A 17,935-nucleotide genomic window follows, 5' to 3' on the forward strand; every position below is an offset into this window, starting at 1 on the left:
CCCAATGTTACATTACCTTCACATGCTTTGGAAATGCCACGCAGTTGGTATGCAGCCCTTCTCCTTTTCCTCAATGAAGGTGTTGATTAAAATTTGTTTTCATCAATATACCCTTGGGAACTCCATTCCTGATAGCCCCCAAACTGGCAACAAAGCACAGAGGTTTTCTTTTACAACCTGACAGTTACTGTTTCCATAAAACTTCCATCAACTGGCTCACCAACAGAAGAATGTCCAACTGATCTAAAGGTAGCCACTGTACACCAAAGTACCTGTGTGTCAATCAATAAACTGCATCAAGACCATAGAATTCCTAACAACATGTCCACAACACGTTTCATACTTGGGTCTGTTAGCATGATGAGCAGACACCACAGACTTGTCTGAGAAAACACAGCATTTACAGCTCATCTCACCTTTTTATTGACAAACCACATGAGTCTCCCTATTTAAAATGTGTCACTACGCCACTGCAACTACTTCAGGTTCACACAGCAAGGACAGTTTTCAAGAATGGGGAAGATGAACATTGGAAAGGGTTTGACAAAACACCAGTGGTATGAATGAGGCTTCAGAGGGAGCTTGCACTCCAGAAGCTCCTCAAGCTGCAGTGTTTGTTTCTTAGCAGCTACGCATGAAGTACTGCAATCCAAGGGGATTTCAGCTCCTTTTGCAGAGACAAAGTCTACAAAACCTGGGAAAAGAGAGTGTGAGAAGAATGAGAGAAAAGAGAAGTGCTACAGCAATATGTTGTGCTGGTAGAGCTCTTCTGCAATGCAGACTAACTTCAGTGTGTGAAGACTTGCAACAGACCACTCTTCTCCCAGTACCAGACAGAGCAGACACTGAAAGACTAAGAGCTGCCAAAATCCCCCCAGAAGTTCCCAAAGATAGGAATCAAAACTGGAGAATGTTTTAAGATGACTATTCAAACATTTTACTGTTAATCATTCTGAGTATTATGAATCAACCTCTAGTTTGACCTCATTTCTAAAATATTTCCTCGCTACACTGGGAGGGATTTCTTATAGATAGATAGATAGATTATATATAGAGAGATAGATTTTATTTTGATAAATAAATATATATTATATATATCAAAATTAATAGCTGAAATGCACAATACACATAGACATCAATCTACATTGCTCTGGAATGTCTGAGAAAATGACCTTTGTGAAAATGCTTTTTCTTTGTTTTATTCTTTACATACACCAAATGACAAGAAAAACAGTGAGGATGTAAAGGCTTAATCTGTTCCCAACAACTGCAGTGCAAACTTCCACTTCTTAATTTGGGAATGCTACATTTCAGTACACTGAAACTTAATGGACATTCGATTGAGATGGCTACAGAACTAGTCAGGTTGACTTTGGTTTCGTCATTTTTGAAAGAGCAACAAAAAAACTCCTGCTGTCAAAGTGATGCTCTGATGCAGACCCCTCCCTCTGGTGCCACTGTCCATTATTGCATTGCTTTTACAGGCAGCAAGCTCTGCCTTTCAAGGCTCCAGCAGCAGCCTGCCGCTGGCTGCTTTAACTCTACAAGACAAGGTTATGAATATACTATTTGTAAACCCTGGCAGATTCAAGAGGTTACAGGGCACTGATCTCGGGTCATTCAGCAAAGTAGGACCAAAGAAAGCACCATGAAGGCTACAGTTTCTGCTCACAACTAATTCAACATCAATCTAAATCCTGACCCGAGATCATGAGACCTTATCCCAGGGACAGCAACTGTAAAAGTATATTCACAGCTCCACTATTAGAAATCAAAACACGCCAAATGGTTGTGTTACAATGGTAAGGGGCTAAGCCCAAATGAACTTTGAGAGAAAAGATGATTTTGAGAAAAGACAATTCTGGAGAGGCTGAGCATAACTGCAGGGCTGGACAAGCTGATCACAGCCATGTTAACATCACCAGGCCTAAGACACGCTCCTCTAGAAGACACCAGTGGGATTTGGGAAATACAGAGCTCACAGAGAATGAAGACAAGAAGTAATATCTTTCTATAATTAACACTGCTGGTAATACCATGCAGTAATGTGGTCTAGGATGTATTAGTAAACAATGAATGTATCTGATGGCATAAGTCAGTGGGACATCACTGAGGAAAAAATTACTATGCTAAGTAGTGAGGAGGCACTCCATAGCACGCTAAATTGAAAATACTTTTTATCATGTGACATCAAGCATATGGCACATTGCTGACTGGTGAATGACAAACTTTGAAAGGTCATTATTACCCTAATGAGAAAACCTGACATAAAGAAATTAATTAGCTTTTAATTTATTTAGTATTAAGAAACAGAAAATACAGCAGACTCCAGATGGTAGTTTGTACAGTTTGTAAGATGGGGGGAGATTTTCTTTTTATGCATCTTTGTATTTCAGTCTAGGGTGACAGAAAGGCAGAAGTTAAGACAGTTAGACCCTCAAATCTTTATTTGCTCTGAGAAAAAATAGTTCTAGACCTATTAGATCAAGGATTTAACACTGATAGTGTATTAGACTATTTAATGACAAAACATTCACACAATGAACGTTATGCCTGTATGTTTTTTCCTTTGGTAGCAGCTCACAAGAGTTGCAAAACTGTGCCTTCCCAAGCCTTGAATAGATTTCTGACACATAGAAGATCAGTCATAACTTTTTGCTAAATAATCGAGCAGCTTGGCTAAGTTTTCTTTCTGAAATATACACAAAATCACTATATTGGAAAAATTGTAAGATTTTTGAAACTTAATCTGAGCACAAGGCATTAATCATAATTATACTAATAGAGAGAGTATAGAAAATAGAGTATAGAATAGAGAGAGTAATAGAAAAGTATTTTTTATATTTTCTACATAATCAGCATTATCACAGAGAGCACAGCACACAGCTGACTCCCATGATCTCTCCAGAAACATCATTACGTATCAAAACACAGTCTTATGGATATCCTTCCTAAGGCATCTGAAAATGAGTGCAATCAGACAGAAAAGTGAATAGGATGACAGAGCATACTTTCCAGCAAAGGACAGAGATTAATGCAGATTTATTAGAAAGGAGTGTTAGCTCTAAAAAAACAGTATACCACAAAATGCAGAGTAAAACCTAACTGTTTAAACAGTGAAAAATGACTGTTTACCTTGTAAAGTGATTGGGACAAAGGAGATGTGTGGACAAATTAAATTACCTAATAATGCAAGCACATCAAAGTCAGTATTTTCTACAAACACACACACATGCAAACAAAATTAAAGAAAATCTTATTTTCTCCATACAGGTCTGCAGCCTCAAAATCAATTATTTTTTTTAAAGCAAAGTTTTGGACTTTTTTATATCACTGAGAGGTTGAAGGTTAGATACAAGGTTTCATACCAACAACTTCCCCAAAACTTAATTTTGCCATCACGAAGAGCTCAGCTTTGCCTTGGTTCCATTTCAGACTAAAGTGCCTCACGACAGGTTTATAGTATTAATTTCCTCTTCTACCGCACTCCTTATAAATGTTTTCTTTATAGCATAAATCACATTCCCAGCACTAGATAAGTAAAGACTCATATAGATCACTACTAGATTTCATATCAGAAGCACTCCCTAAGAGGTTGCTGTTCTCTGTTGATTATTCACAGGCTCTAATGACCAGAGACATCCTAATGACAAGAGAAATGAAATGGTGATAAAAGGTAAAGAACTTCAAATTAAAACTTTTCTTAAGACTATTACTCCTACAGATACAAGAATTTGTAAGAGACATGCAGGTTTTTCAAATGAAGCAAACCCTGCTAGTAGCTTTTGCTTTCCTTGTTTTAATAATGCAATTCCAGAAACATAAATAAGCCTAAGGTGTATTTGTTTTTAGGAATGACTTTATCTCCTCAGCCCTTAGATAGAAGACGATGATTTTATTGATCCAGAAAAAAAAAAAACCGCAGAGTCCAAAATCAGTCCATTGCATTTACGGCTTTAGAGTATTTGACACAAATGCAAAAGTATCTAACATGCAAAAGACAACATATAAATTCAGAACACTTCTTAGCCAGAACTGTTTCATTTATAATTGTCTCTACAGCAGTAAAAGAATGCGACTCGGATGGAAACCACGGAACTTGATAAAGTAATATATGTAAATGGAGATTCTGTCTGTGCTAATAAGAATTGGGAAATTTCATTGCCTTTGCACAGAGCAGGCCCAGTCTCCTCTGTTAATGTTGGTGTACCACTTGGAGCCAACAAGGAAAACACAGGGAGGGGTAAGGAATTTGTCAGCTGCTCTTGCACCCCTCTGAAAATGCCCAGGAATAGATGGTGCTCTAAGAAGTATATATTTTAGTGCTACATTGGCAAACTGACATTGTTTGTTTGTTTGCTTTCCTCCTTTTTCTTCCTTTTGCAAATCCAAACAGATTTCTGAGGTGGGCACCACACTCCCCACTCGTGACCCCCTCAAACAACAAATGTCACTCAGTTCCCGCAAGCGTGAGCTCCAACCCAGTGCTCGCTCCCCTGACAGAGGGCCAGCCAACGTCTCTGCTGCCATCGCTGCTCCCTGAGCAGCCCTTCAGGAATGCTGTGACCCATAAGCCGACAGAAGTGATCTCGGGACCTTTTCACTTTTTCCTGAGACATAAATGCGAAGCTTGGATCCTTGTCTAGACCTAACTTTCCCACGTGGCCAAGCAAGCTCCATTTATTCAGGCTTTTAGAGAACAAAGCAGGCATACCAGCCTCAGGCTACGAAATGAAAGGAGCGTTACAAAAATATGAAAATAAAATGTTCCATTAAAAAAATAATTTCATCTCAACTCAAAACCTATTCCCTGTTTCAAATTTGGCCTAAGACGGTAGCACTTACTTTGCATACTGCTCTGCTCAACTGAAAACTTTTATGAATAATGTGCTTCTGTTTTTTTTAAATTATCACAACAGATGGATTTATACATCTAAAATAGTAACCAAATTCTAATAATGAAGCCATTTAATATATGCCTCCACGTCTGACAAGTTAATACTCGCTTTGAAAGCAGCAGTCCCCAAACTAATATGTTTATATCCTAATATTGCATGTCCATGCTCCCTGCTAACTGCACACTGTGTTGCCCTGACAGATAACACTGCTCAGCAGACTTTGCTACTTTACTCCACGTAGCAAATGGATGCACAAGTTGTGAAAGAAATTAATGATCGGGATTAGGTTAGGGCATTTGAAACAAACAAAAAACGTAAAAGAAAAAACACATAAACCAAAACCACAGATTTAACAACATTCTCTGATTCTTTGAAACAAGTCTGTTTCAAATGGAGTTTGTGAGATACATATAAATGGAAACGCTCATGTACACACAGTTTTGCATACACACAAGATATTTATGAAATATCCTGTAACTATTCTTCATCAAAATGAACCTTAAAAACTTAAATGCCCTTGTTAATAATCATTTATTCTAACTAGACATTCTCCAAACTAAAATATCTACAGCATGCTCTTTTTCAAAACCATATTCACTGATGTATTTTTCAAAGACAACAAAGACTGAAGGAAAGGCAAGATACTGAAAAATAAAGCAGTTCAGAACAGATTAGCTTTGCAAAAGTATTTTTTTTCTTCATGGAAATAAAAAAAACAACCATTGTTCATATTTCTACAAAACTATATAATATATATACTGAAACTAAACTTAAATCAAACCATTAGCAGCTTTAGAGCAGAGAGAAAGGATTGGAATCTGCTTTCTGTCTTGGTATTACAACTCTCATTTATTTCAGGGACTACACAGCTGCAGCCAAGCATCACTGTCAGCTCAGCAGGAAAAACAAATCAATTTCTGGACACGTTCAGCTCCTTCCTGATGGTTTCTCACCTGAGCTGCCTTACAACTCCTTGAGCCAAGGGATCTTGCACAGAGATGGAAGCATCTCTATTTTGGGACTCAGCACAGGAAAATGTTTTGGAATTCAGCAGCATGAGAGACAGCCAGCTAAAGAGATTGAGATTAATTTCACATAATTAATTGGGATGCCTAGGACACTGTGTTGAGGATGCTCTTTGCGAAGCAGATACACAACTGAGCTGCATTAACTTTATGAAACAAGGTTTGTGCCGGCAGCTTTCGCTCCATGACCAATTAATGCAGACAAAACAAATTAAAATCCAAAAGATCCAAAACAAATAAGCAAACAAAATAAAAAAAAAACAGAAAAAAAAATAATTAAAAGTAAAAGTAAAAATAAAAATAAAAATAAAAGGCCACTCCTGAGTAGTTGGGTTTTTCGTGTTTCCTTGGCTTTACTGTCATGGTCTACTATGAACAGGTTCCTTGCCAAAGCTCTTAAAATCAGCATGGCATGCTGATAGATCTACAATGATCCTTTTTGTTCCATCTTACATTTCTGCCTCTTGCTGAAAACTTTTCTCAATAATTTTATTTACATTTTTAAATAATTATACGTATGTGGAATTAAGAAGTATGGATTTGTCTTTTTGCAACTACACTCCTAATGATGATAACCAAATTTTAATATCATACATATATTTGTACACCTCAGTGCACATTTGCAGGACTCAACTTTTGCTCCTCCCACCAGCCAGAAAAACTTTGGCTCTGAACCAGGCACTACAATTAGAAGCAGAGATTGGCACAAAAAAATAATGCTCAAAAATGTAAAGATGAAAAGCTCGAACCTTCTCACTCCCATCCCTGTGTTACAATACAATTTCACTCTACCTGAAGCCAGAATGGCAGTAGTGGAGATTGGCACCTCCTGAACCAGCCATTATAGTTTCCTTTCCAAATATTAACTGCTCTAATTTATTTTCTACTTAAAATAATAGACTGTCAGGACACATTTAATTGGGCTATGTTCTGTCAGTGGGGTATCTATATATGTATTGACACAGTTCTCTCCTCTGTCAAAGCTGACCACACATGAATAAATGACATTTCCAAAGCTGGATCAATGTTCCAGCTGCATTTGGCGCTGTTTTGTTGCTACAAAAGATTTTAGTATACTGCAAGGCCAGCAATGTCTCTCAGTCTTATCACACTCAAAAAACAAAGATAACTGTTGTCAGAAAGAATAATTTTACTGATATGCACATACCCACTCAAATATGTAGGCTGCTCGGAAAGTAATGCCTCCTATTTATTTCCATAGAAACTACAAGAGTGGCACAAAGGGCACAATAACACCTTCTGGCAGAACCTAATCTCATTTGCAAAGCGTTGTTTTACAACGCAGTCACTCATATCAGTTATTCATTCTCATCAACAATGAACAAGAGCCTCCATGCCAACCTTGCATGTTTCTACTCATAGCAATATTGATATATTAATTGGAAATGACTTTAATGATTTAAAATAATTAGTTTTCCTTTTAAATAAAACTAATAGCTCCCTAAAGGGCTCATTTGCTGGTATCCTTCTTCAATATACTTCTCCAGCTTCATGATTACCTACCAAGACACAGCACTATTGATCTCATATGCTTGGTTGATTTGTAGATTACCATGTACTGAAAAAAAAATCAGCTCTGAGACATTTTGCTTGATGCTGAAAAACATTTCACAAGCCAAACATATTGATTCACATTCTAATAAAAAAGAAATCAAGACTACTCTGCTGTTTGCTTGTTTTGTTCCTTCAAGAGACAGTATCCCAATCTCTTGGGCTCTCTAATAGTATAGTTCAGAAAATAAATACCTTATTACCTTACCTAAATACCTTATTATAAGACTTCAGCTCTCCTTTTTCTATTTCAAATATTTCTGAACCAAGAAGTAATAACAAGGATTAATATTATTTTAAATAAAAAGGAAGAATTCTTTAGATTTAGGAACTGAAGATCTCATTTTCCCAGAAGACATTACCCTACTTGAAGAAAGGGAGCCCATCTTACTTCTAGAGAGAATAATCCTTTTACAGATGAATTACCTGATTTATGTCTACATTTTGATTTCAAAACTTTTTCTACATTCTGAAATATGATTAAACATATGTACATTTCATTTTATGCTGTAGTATCAAGAAAACATATGCTTGAAATAAAGTAAAAAACTGCATTTTATTTGAATTTCATTATTTACTGGCTAAGAGATTCCTAAACATCAGAATATATTTTTATACCTACAAAATGAATGGATTAACTAGATTTTAGCTTCTGAAGCATTCACATATTAGAAAAAAATACATAGCTTTCACTATATATAAAGTGCAGTGATGAGAAGATAATTAGGAGTATATGCAGATCACTATGAGTTTGATGCACATGAATCAACTCAGGCATAGCTGAAGACTGAGTTCATTTGTGTTGCAAGAAAGTGTATTTTTCTGTGCAAAGGACTATCAAGTTATGGATGCTACTGAATGAAGCAAGAGATTACACAACGAACCAAGTACATGTTGAATCAGATTCTAGATCAGATTCTAAAATCTGATTCTGGCTATAATACTCAAGCATCAATCAATGGAATCATAAAATGGCTTATGTTTGAAGGGATGGATCTCACAGATCATCCAATTTCAACCCTCCTACCACAGGTAGGGTTAATCCGCACCACATCAAACTGCCAAGGGCCCCATCCAACCTGGCCTTGGATGCTTCCAGGGATGGGGCATCCACAGTTTCCCCAGGTAGACCTTGCAAGCATTTTCTTTGTAACAGAACAATACTGATGGCAAGCACAAAAGAGATGCAGATTTCATGCTTAAGAGTGTTTCTATTTATCTGTGCTTACTTCAGGATTTGCTTTTTTAAACAATAGAAAACAGTAAAACCTCTAAACTACTTTTTGCAAGTCTACTTTGTCATCATTCTAATGAATTCAACTCTGTGATAACATAATAAAAAGTACTCTTTAAAAAGAGATTTCAGCTTTAAACATTTATGGTATTACTGTTACGGTTATAACAAAAGAATTTAACAACTCTTAAATAGAAAATATTTCTCATATAACAATATCTCATTCTCATATAATAATACCCCATTTACCTATACATAGAACTCAGAATATTAATTTTTAACCTGTGTGAGGTTTTCCTTGGGCTGTCAGACTTCATAATGAAATCATTCTGCTTTTACCCATTCATTTTAACCTTTTGTTCTACTATTTTTACTCTGCCTCATCTTTTTCTTTATATTGGACAAGAGAACCTTATTTGCATCGCAGCCTTCGCTTCCATTTCAGCTATGAAAACAAAGATTCTGCTGCTGAACAAGGCCCTAGTAAAACTCAGGAGACACTCAAGCTGTGCTCAAAGGACAAGTATCATGAATCAAGCTGTACTATGCAAGGAAGAGGTAGTTACACAAATTCCTTTCACCTGTTAATTAGAAAAAATATGTCAGATGATGAATTAAAGCAGTTACATACTCATTAAGAGCCAGAAGTGACCTGATAGCCCAATGAAAATCAACAGCAACACTTCAGTTAGACTGTGGATTTAACCTCAGGTTTTTTGCACCTTTCACAGATTATCAGACCTCCTTACAGAAAATCTGAAGGAATTATGTTCAAAAATCCACTGTTACCAGCGGGATATTAGGCACCAAAGGAACAAGAACCAGCACTCCTGGGTCAACCCACTGCATACGCACCCCAAGAGCATTTGGAGCTTCCTCACATAGGTTACTGCTGATAGAGTGGCACCAGGACCAACAGTGGCCGCACCAGTAGGGAAGCTATGAGCAGCTATGCTCTCACTTCTCACACTGTGACATTTTTTGTGACATTGTCCTTACACAAAGAAGTGAATATTACCCCTAATGAAAACTTCAGACACTAATAAAATACCAAAAAATACTTAGGGATGTTTCTTCTTCCAAATTATTTCTCATTTAATGTTATTTCAAGATACTACATTTTAAATAGTAAAGCAAAACCATTTTCAGTATAAAGTGCCTCTGAAAAGTGAAGAAAATTTGTTTTCTTACAGGTGATAACAACTACCAAGGTGATTCTGTGCATCACAGCTTAAGCTTTCTGTTTTTGAAACATCGCCTTTCTGAGCTTTGTGCTCAACATTTGTCAGAAAGAAAGTAGACTTTTAACATCCATGTATTCAAAAATAGTCACAGAAAACCTGTTTGTGTGTTTTAAAACCACCTGCTGATTAATGCTAATAAGTATCACTCTGCACAACCTCAAGGTCTTTTTGCACTAAGTCAGACTTCTTGTGCCAGCTCCTTTCTATTCTATCAGAAGTGTGCAGTTGTTCTTTAACAAGATATTTCCCAAAATGTTCTTTCTTTTCTTTCTTTTCTTTTCTTCTTTTTTTTTTTTTTCCAGAAATGAAAAACTGCTTTCAGGAATGTACGCTCAGAATACATTAAAAATGTCACATTGAATCTTACAGCAATAAATATAGTTATCAGCAGTTTGACGTATGTTACATATTCCTGAGAAGGACTGAAGCACTTGAAGGACATTAGGTTAGCAATCTACAAATGGGACTGTGTGTCAGAAACGCTTAAGGGTTAATCAACATGAAATGCCAGGTGATAATAACTCTTGATTGTCCCCAGCATATGGAACCTGATTTCATAGGACTGCAGGATTTCCCACATATTTTAAAAACAGCTGGTACTGCAGTAATTTTCTAATTTCCTCAAATCTGGGGACAGCTGCTTAAAACCTAGTTATCTTTTAGCTCATGGCATGTAGCTATTTGATCAGACCACGCTAAGATGTTTCATAATCTTTATTAACTTTTCCCTGCCTGCCTGCTCGCTCAGCTCCCTGCATTGTGCAGGATAACAAAGGCTTTGCAGGAGCTGGGTTATGTTAGCTCACAGGCTGCCTCTCATCCAGTTCAGTTAATAACAGTCCAAACGTGTGATTTGACATAAACAAAGCCGGTCAAACTGTTCATTGACAATTCTATTGCTGCAGCTAAATAAATGTGTTTAAGGCCATGTAAGATCTCTCCTTTTTCAGAAGAGAACTTTGCAGGTAGGAGAAATGTTTTGCCACCACGGTTAAATGATGGGTATCTTGTTCAGTGTAGGTACAAGGAGAGGCATGCAATGGGACCCATAACGCTCCTGGTGGTGCTGCAATTGGGAGCTTCTTGGTGCCAGCAGGCATGGGGTCATGGGTAGTGCAAATTAGCCAGCAGATCTCCAAATGGCAAAGTAGGGAAACACACTTTTGACACCAAACAGGTTAAAACTGCAGGAATTGACAAATCTGTCTTCTATACACACTCTTGATGTAGGAAAAGAAAACAAGAAGGGTATGTGGACATCAGTATAATTAAATGTTTTTCTAAACAGACAACTATTTTTCCTTCTATCATATTGTTTTCCGCCGTGCTACCAACTGCACTGTGATGAGGTAACACCTCTGTGAAGTCCAGCATCTGGAAGGGACAATGGTGAAATGGGTGGTGTGGAGACCCCCATCAAAAAAGAGACAAACTGCACAGCATTTTAAAAAGTGGCTGCAACTTCACAAATCACCATCAGCTAAAAAAGACTTCACCAATGACTCTGGATACAGCAGATAAACTTCTTTTAATTACACAACTTGCAACTTGTCATAATACTGTGAGTCCGTTATGTATCTGAAATCAATGTACCTGACTACATCCTCAGAGGTAACATCACAAGGATTAGCACTGCACCACCAAACTCTTAACTGACTCCACAGCATCTGGGCAGATGGGTACACCAAGAACAGGTAGACAGGTATCTAAGAATGAAATCTTCAGAAGTCGTTCATTATTATCTGTGCAATCACTGCAAGCAGAGTGGTAGCAGAAGTTGAGGAAATACATGCATCCTAAGCTGTGGTATTTTATGACTTTAAGATATCTTAGGCAAAACATTTTGCTACCAAAGGCATCACACAGGAAACGAGAAAAATATCCGCCTACCTTCTGCAGGACCAACCCAGTAAACAGAGTTTGAGAGTGTTTCCTAGACCAGATAATCAAGAGGATGCTCATTTTGTGGTTCTGAATGGGACTCAGACATTTACGTCGCACACTGTCAACACTTTGGAAGCATTGGGTATGTACAGTAGCAAAGCTTTTACACCTAGGCAGCTTTCTTGGCAAAAAACACAGACTCCTCCAGAGCTAGGGAAGCAACTGAAAGGACACATAAGGGAAAGAGCTGCCCATGGTTTGTAATTTGGCCCTAGATACCTAAAAGGGAAATTGTGCTGTGCAATCAAGAAAGCTGGAATAAAGAACCGAGCAAATTAAACTAAGCTAATCTCCATGCTGGGTCAACTAGACTATGACCAATATCCAAGTTAGCCAATTTCAAGCTGACTCAAAAATCTCTCTTCTGCTGTAACTGCATTGCAAACAGCCCCCAGAGGCCCCTTGCTTTTGTAGCCACAGACAGAGAATACACAAGCAATAAAACCTCCAGGCAAAGTAGGAGCAGGGGCATAGTCAGATCCTATTTTATATACATATGATTTAAATCTGCCTTTCAAGTTGGTCCTTTAAAACATCCATAGATCTTTCAAATCGTCAACTCGATATTTGGGCAGTGTAAGCAGTACAATGAGAATCCACTGTCTAGGTTGTATCTTCGGTTATCTTTAGAAACATCAAGGAATACTAAATTATTGTTTCTGAATTAATTTAAATTGAGGAATATGTGGTATTTAGCCCTTTTTTTTTAATTTACTTTCAGAGATGGACTTAAAAGGAACACAGATCCAACGATTAAAAAGAAATGACTTCATATGGTAGGTTAGAAACTAGTTTTGACATTAATATTCACTGAGACAGTTGCCATGTGAGCTATAGCACCTAGCTCACCCTCAGAAGTCAAGGAAGTCTGAAAGTTTTTAAGCTCCTGGCCTAAACATGACAAGAACTGCAACATTTCTTGCTTCTTGTTCAAGGAAATCTCACTGGAAAATAAACAGCAAAGAAGATAAGCTATTAAGCCAGGTCCCTGATGCTGCTAGTTCTTTCATCAGGTCTTATATCTGTTAACCTTTCATAAATGTCAGTCTGAAAGGAAGTTTAAGTACATCCCAGTGCCAAAATTCCCTTCCTCATTCTGCCAGACCACAGGCTTCAGGCAGCCATACTATCCACAAAAAGATCAGATGTGCAGAAGGAATAAGTAGCAATCTGCCGAAGTTTCATTTCCCACAGCAAAATTTAGGTTACACATTGCTTTGTCTTTGCATATGTAATGTCATGATTGCTGAGATCACACGAGGAACAGACTTCTCACTTCACCATGAAAGGAAAATGTGGCACTATGAATACCAAAAGCTAGTTCAGTCTCCAGCTAAAGTCGCTATCATCTTTACCATCTCCCAACATTTTCTTATTGATTTTCATCTATATAAGTGAGCACAAACTCAATAAGACTTAATAAAGTAAAATGCTTGCCTGTGTACATGATGGAGCTCCCGCAGTTACCATTTACATTTAGTCAGTGTAAGTTATAATTTAAGCTGAAATTCAGAGAGCCTATGAACATTTTAATTATCTATTACTAAATAAGGATGGTTTTAACAGTTAGTTGCCGATGGTTGTCACTGGTTACCTGCTCTGTAAAATCAGCTGCCTCACTCATCAGCATTTTTTTTAATGTCTATGAACTCCAGTAAAACAACCATCATTCACAACTAAGCTGCTGTCTTTTCTCCTTCTTCAGCAAAAAATAAAAAAATAAAAAAAAGGGTTTTTTTTTTAAATCCTTTCAGGAAGAGCTATTGGTAATCATGCTAAAGGCCTTTCTGAACTATTATGCCCATATACTGAATCAACATAGGTGACTAGGTGACAAATAAACCCCAACATGTGTGGAAATAGGTCCAGACTCACCAGCTCATAACTCTATTAAACTATAATGAGAATGTCAGATAAGGAGGCAGCTATATCCCTACAGCAGTTGGAAGAATTAGATGCACCTTCTCCTCATCTCTAAGTAATCAACGACCAGACATTTAAACCTCCATTTTTAAGTAACAAGTGAAAAATGAAGTAAGCAAATTGCTCTCAACTTTTGTTAGAGCTTTCCCTAGGTCACCATGTCCATGGTCTGTGTCACAGAATGCCAGTATCAGTGCCCACGCTAGGCTGAAGTATAACAAATGAAATTTAATATTCAGGAAACTCAAAGGATTAAAGAAGTTACACGCCTAAGGGTCAGCAAGAATTTTTCTCTCAGTCACCTCTTAACCCCATAAATGCTTTCAAGTATTGCAATATTAGAAACCTTTTATTTTTTCTAGGCTGATGTATCCACATGATTTAAACAGCTCTTGAGCAGAGATGGTCAACACCAAAGTAATTCCTTCTCTTGCTTTAAAAAAAGACTGAGTTAATTTAAATATTAATCTGGTTTTAGTGCTCCCATTACCTCCTCCCCCACCCCTGAAAGTCATTGTGGGGAACCTCAATGATTTAAATGGAGATTTGATACCTGCTACCTGACCTACTATAGAGCTAATAGTAGGTCTGTACAACTCTGTGCTATTCAACACCTTAGAGCTGAAATAAAGATATCTTGAGATATCCTGAGCTTCAGCTCCTCAGAACCTTACTGCTTTCATCACAGTTTGAGGATTTTGCTTGTTTCATGTGGATATCATCTGCTCTGAGTTGTTCCCAGAAAATAATATCCGCCAGGAAATAATTCCTTGGGCAGCAATTTACCCTAATAACAGTTCTACTCTGCACATTCTTTTTGCTGATCAGCTTTTACTGTGCTGCTCAGTGCTACAGTACCAAGAGCAGCAGAGCTCACCTTGAGCGCTGAGAAGGGGCTGAAATTGATTTTGTTGGTTATTACAACGGTGGCAGGAGCTGACCTCACGTCCAGCACAGTGCAGAGTGTAATTTTTGCACACAGTGTTGAATTTGTCCTTGTTATGGAATCGTACTGCTTTGGAGGAATCAATGACATTTGGAAATGACAGTCCTGTGTTATCACAAGAGCAAGCCAGTTTGGTTTTATAACATGGACGGTAATAGCGTATTACTGCTGCTTAGGCAACCAGAGCATGTCCTTCAACATTCCGGGCTCTACAGAGTGACTTGTAATAGTCACAGCTCAGAAATTACAACCTACAGTGTATACGTGGCAGCATATCCATGAGAAGTCCTAATGAAGTGATAACATTATGAAACAAGACAGCATATATATAAAAAAAAAAGTTTTATCAAAGAAGGCACCAGCATCAAGCTCTGTTCTGTGTAGAAAAGACTCAAGAGCAGTCAAATGCTCAAGCAAAATGAAATTACAAATACAAACAGAAAAGAATCAAAATTTTTCTGTAGAATTGAAGACATCCACCTCAACAAAATACTTTCCCTCTGTGCAGATTCATCACAAAAGTTAATCAAACAAAAGCAGATCTTTGGCTAGTGATGAGTCTACTTCCAAAAGAACAAAGTAGCTCAGAATTCGCTTACAAGTCAAGCAAAACAGGCCGTGCTCTTTCTTAGAGCAAAATCTGCAGATGAACAATATTGCAATGGCTTCATGTACTAGTCTGCACCAAGTATGTAAATAATCAATACAAAAGATTTTTAAATTATTTCTAGTCTGCTATCTGTAACTATATGAAATAACAACAGTGAGCTCATTTTAATGAGAATAACAGACTTACGGGGGAGTTTCTAATGCTAGTTAGTAAATAATTTATTTTTTCTTTAAATATTCATTTTATTATTATTTTGTAGTAAGGAGAAATATACTCGCTATTGCAGCATTTTAAAGTTTGTGTCCTTGCCCTGATTTTAAACAGACAAAAATCTTTTATTTATGCGGATATAAGTGGCCACCAAATATCTTGGAAATGCAAAAAGGTGCATCTCTTTCCCATCCAGACTTCAGCACTGAACACCTTCATTCCTCTGGTTCTGTACTTCCACTTGGTTTTGTGGAGAAGCCTGAGCTGCTCCCCCCGACAGACAGCAGAAGAGGGAAGTAACTGCAGAAGTGCCAGCTATATTTTGGTGAGCTGGTACTGACACATGGCAGCCAGCCCTGCCTGCTCACAGCCTGTCACCTCACGGAGCTCCCAGGGCAGCCTGCAAATTGCTCACATGCCTGAAGCACTGCTGCAATTCCCAGAGCACCCTCAGAGCCATGGGACAGTGCAAAGTTGCTTTCACCTTGTCATTAGAAGCACTGTTTACCAGATGCAGTGTCACAGCCTAACAAATTCATATCTCCTGCTAAAAAGTTTGCTACTGAGAAGTAATTTTCGTACAAGAAGATGAAGCGAACAGGCTGACAAGCAGGCAAATCGGGAGAGAGGAGATAACAACAATCTTGATAAGAACAGGTTATGATAAAAGTGAATGTTGCGCTTAACTTAGCAATTCTGAGATGGCTGTAGATAGGCAGACAAACAGCAGTCTGGGGCCAAGAGGCTTTTCTCATACAGTGAGATAAATATCCACATATTTGTCCAATATTCCAAATAAATGCAAATGTCAGTAAGTACAGATAAACCTTCGTCTCCTCAGAACGCCACAGCTTGCTCATATATCCCACATGCTGCTGCCTCCTGAGGGTAACAAAGGAGCAGGAGGACATAATGGCTTCTCAGCTCCTCTGAGAGCCTACACAGAGAAGACACTGGTGTGTTAATTGTATCCAATTATACACAGAGATCTAGCTTTGTCAAACTAGACCAATGCCCAGTTATTCTTAGTTGTAAACAGCACCAGCATTCTGACATGTTTAAAAGCCTTCTGGCAGACACAGGCAGAAAAAAAAAAATCTTTAAAAATACAGCCTCAGACTTAATAGCTCAAGCTCCACATAGCTTTTGTTTTCTAGGGTCTCTCAGATTCAAATAACATACAAAATTAGAGTTTATTACGTTTTTATGCTCCCCACCTCTCACTCGTGGATCCACACATACCTACGTAACTTTTAATTTAAGCCAGAAATTTGATATGCCAGTTATTCAATTAGAGAGTTGCTCTTTTCTTGCATATTAGCCACTGGGTAGGTATCAGACTGAAATACACTTAATCAAATGATTCGTGAAAACGGCCAAGCAGAATGCTTCTACACAGTTCAATGAGCAAAGAAGTGAAAAGGCAGGAGGAAAAAGATTTATTAAGTTGAACCTTACATACAGAAATAATCATCCTAATAGGTACATGCATTGAGTTAACTGCTGTCTGAATTTGTCTTCCTACACAACTGCCTACTCTGCACCATCCTCATAATATTTCCAGGTCACCTTTGAACTGTTCTTATCAGGGACGGTAGCTGAGATCTTACAGCATTAATGCAACTAAAACTGAAACAATCACTTACTGCCTAGAAATATTTTAAAGCATTTTCTGGAAGAATAAACTGCCTGAAGAGGAATTCACCATGGGTGCTGCTGTGGACAAGAGCTGTGAGATGACAGCCCACACCACCAGCCATGTGCCCACTGCTGTGCCCTCCTGCCCTGCTCTAGGCACAACCAGTTCTCTGCAACGGCAGCGAGCACTCTGAAAGACTTTGGAATAACAAAGTCCTCCTTCAGAAAAAAAATGACAACAAAAGCTTTGATACTTTTTGAAATGTACCTCTACCTTTGCTAGAGGTAGCTTTCCATCTCATTGACTCTGCAGCAGGCAGGGTGCCCCATCCCACTCCCCATGAGCTGCTGAAACCACCTCTGCCTGGAGAGCTCACCAAGGAGTTTCTATCACCAATGACCCACTGTCCTCCTCCACCGTCCCAGCCACCACCATGCCTCTATGCCACAAACCCCCAAGCTCTGCTGTAATTACAGCCAGTTAGCTCTTTGCAGACACAGAATTCCTGAGTTGTGGCTGAAGCCACATCCTCAAATCACCAGGGAGATTGGTGGGAATTAATAACAACAATAACCCAAAACAGCTTTAAGGAGCTGCCGCATGCTTGTCAGATACTCAGCCAATACTTTTTTCTATTTCCAAACAGAGCCCTGATATTTTCTGTGTTTCAGCACCCCTAAAGTTTCTGCG

Source organism: Cyrtonyx montezumae, unplaced genomic scaffold (assembly GCF_038088225.1).
Source record: "Cyrtonyx montezumae isolate F1298 unplaced genomic scaffold, pur_monq_1.0 scaffold_17, whole genome shotgun sequence".
Lineage (NCBI taxonomy): Eukaryota > Metazoa > Chordata > Aves > Galliformes > Odontophoridae > Cyrtonyx > Cyrtonyx montezumae.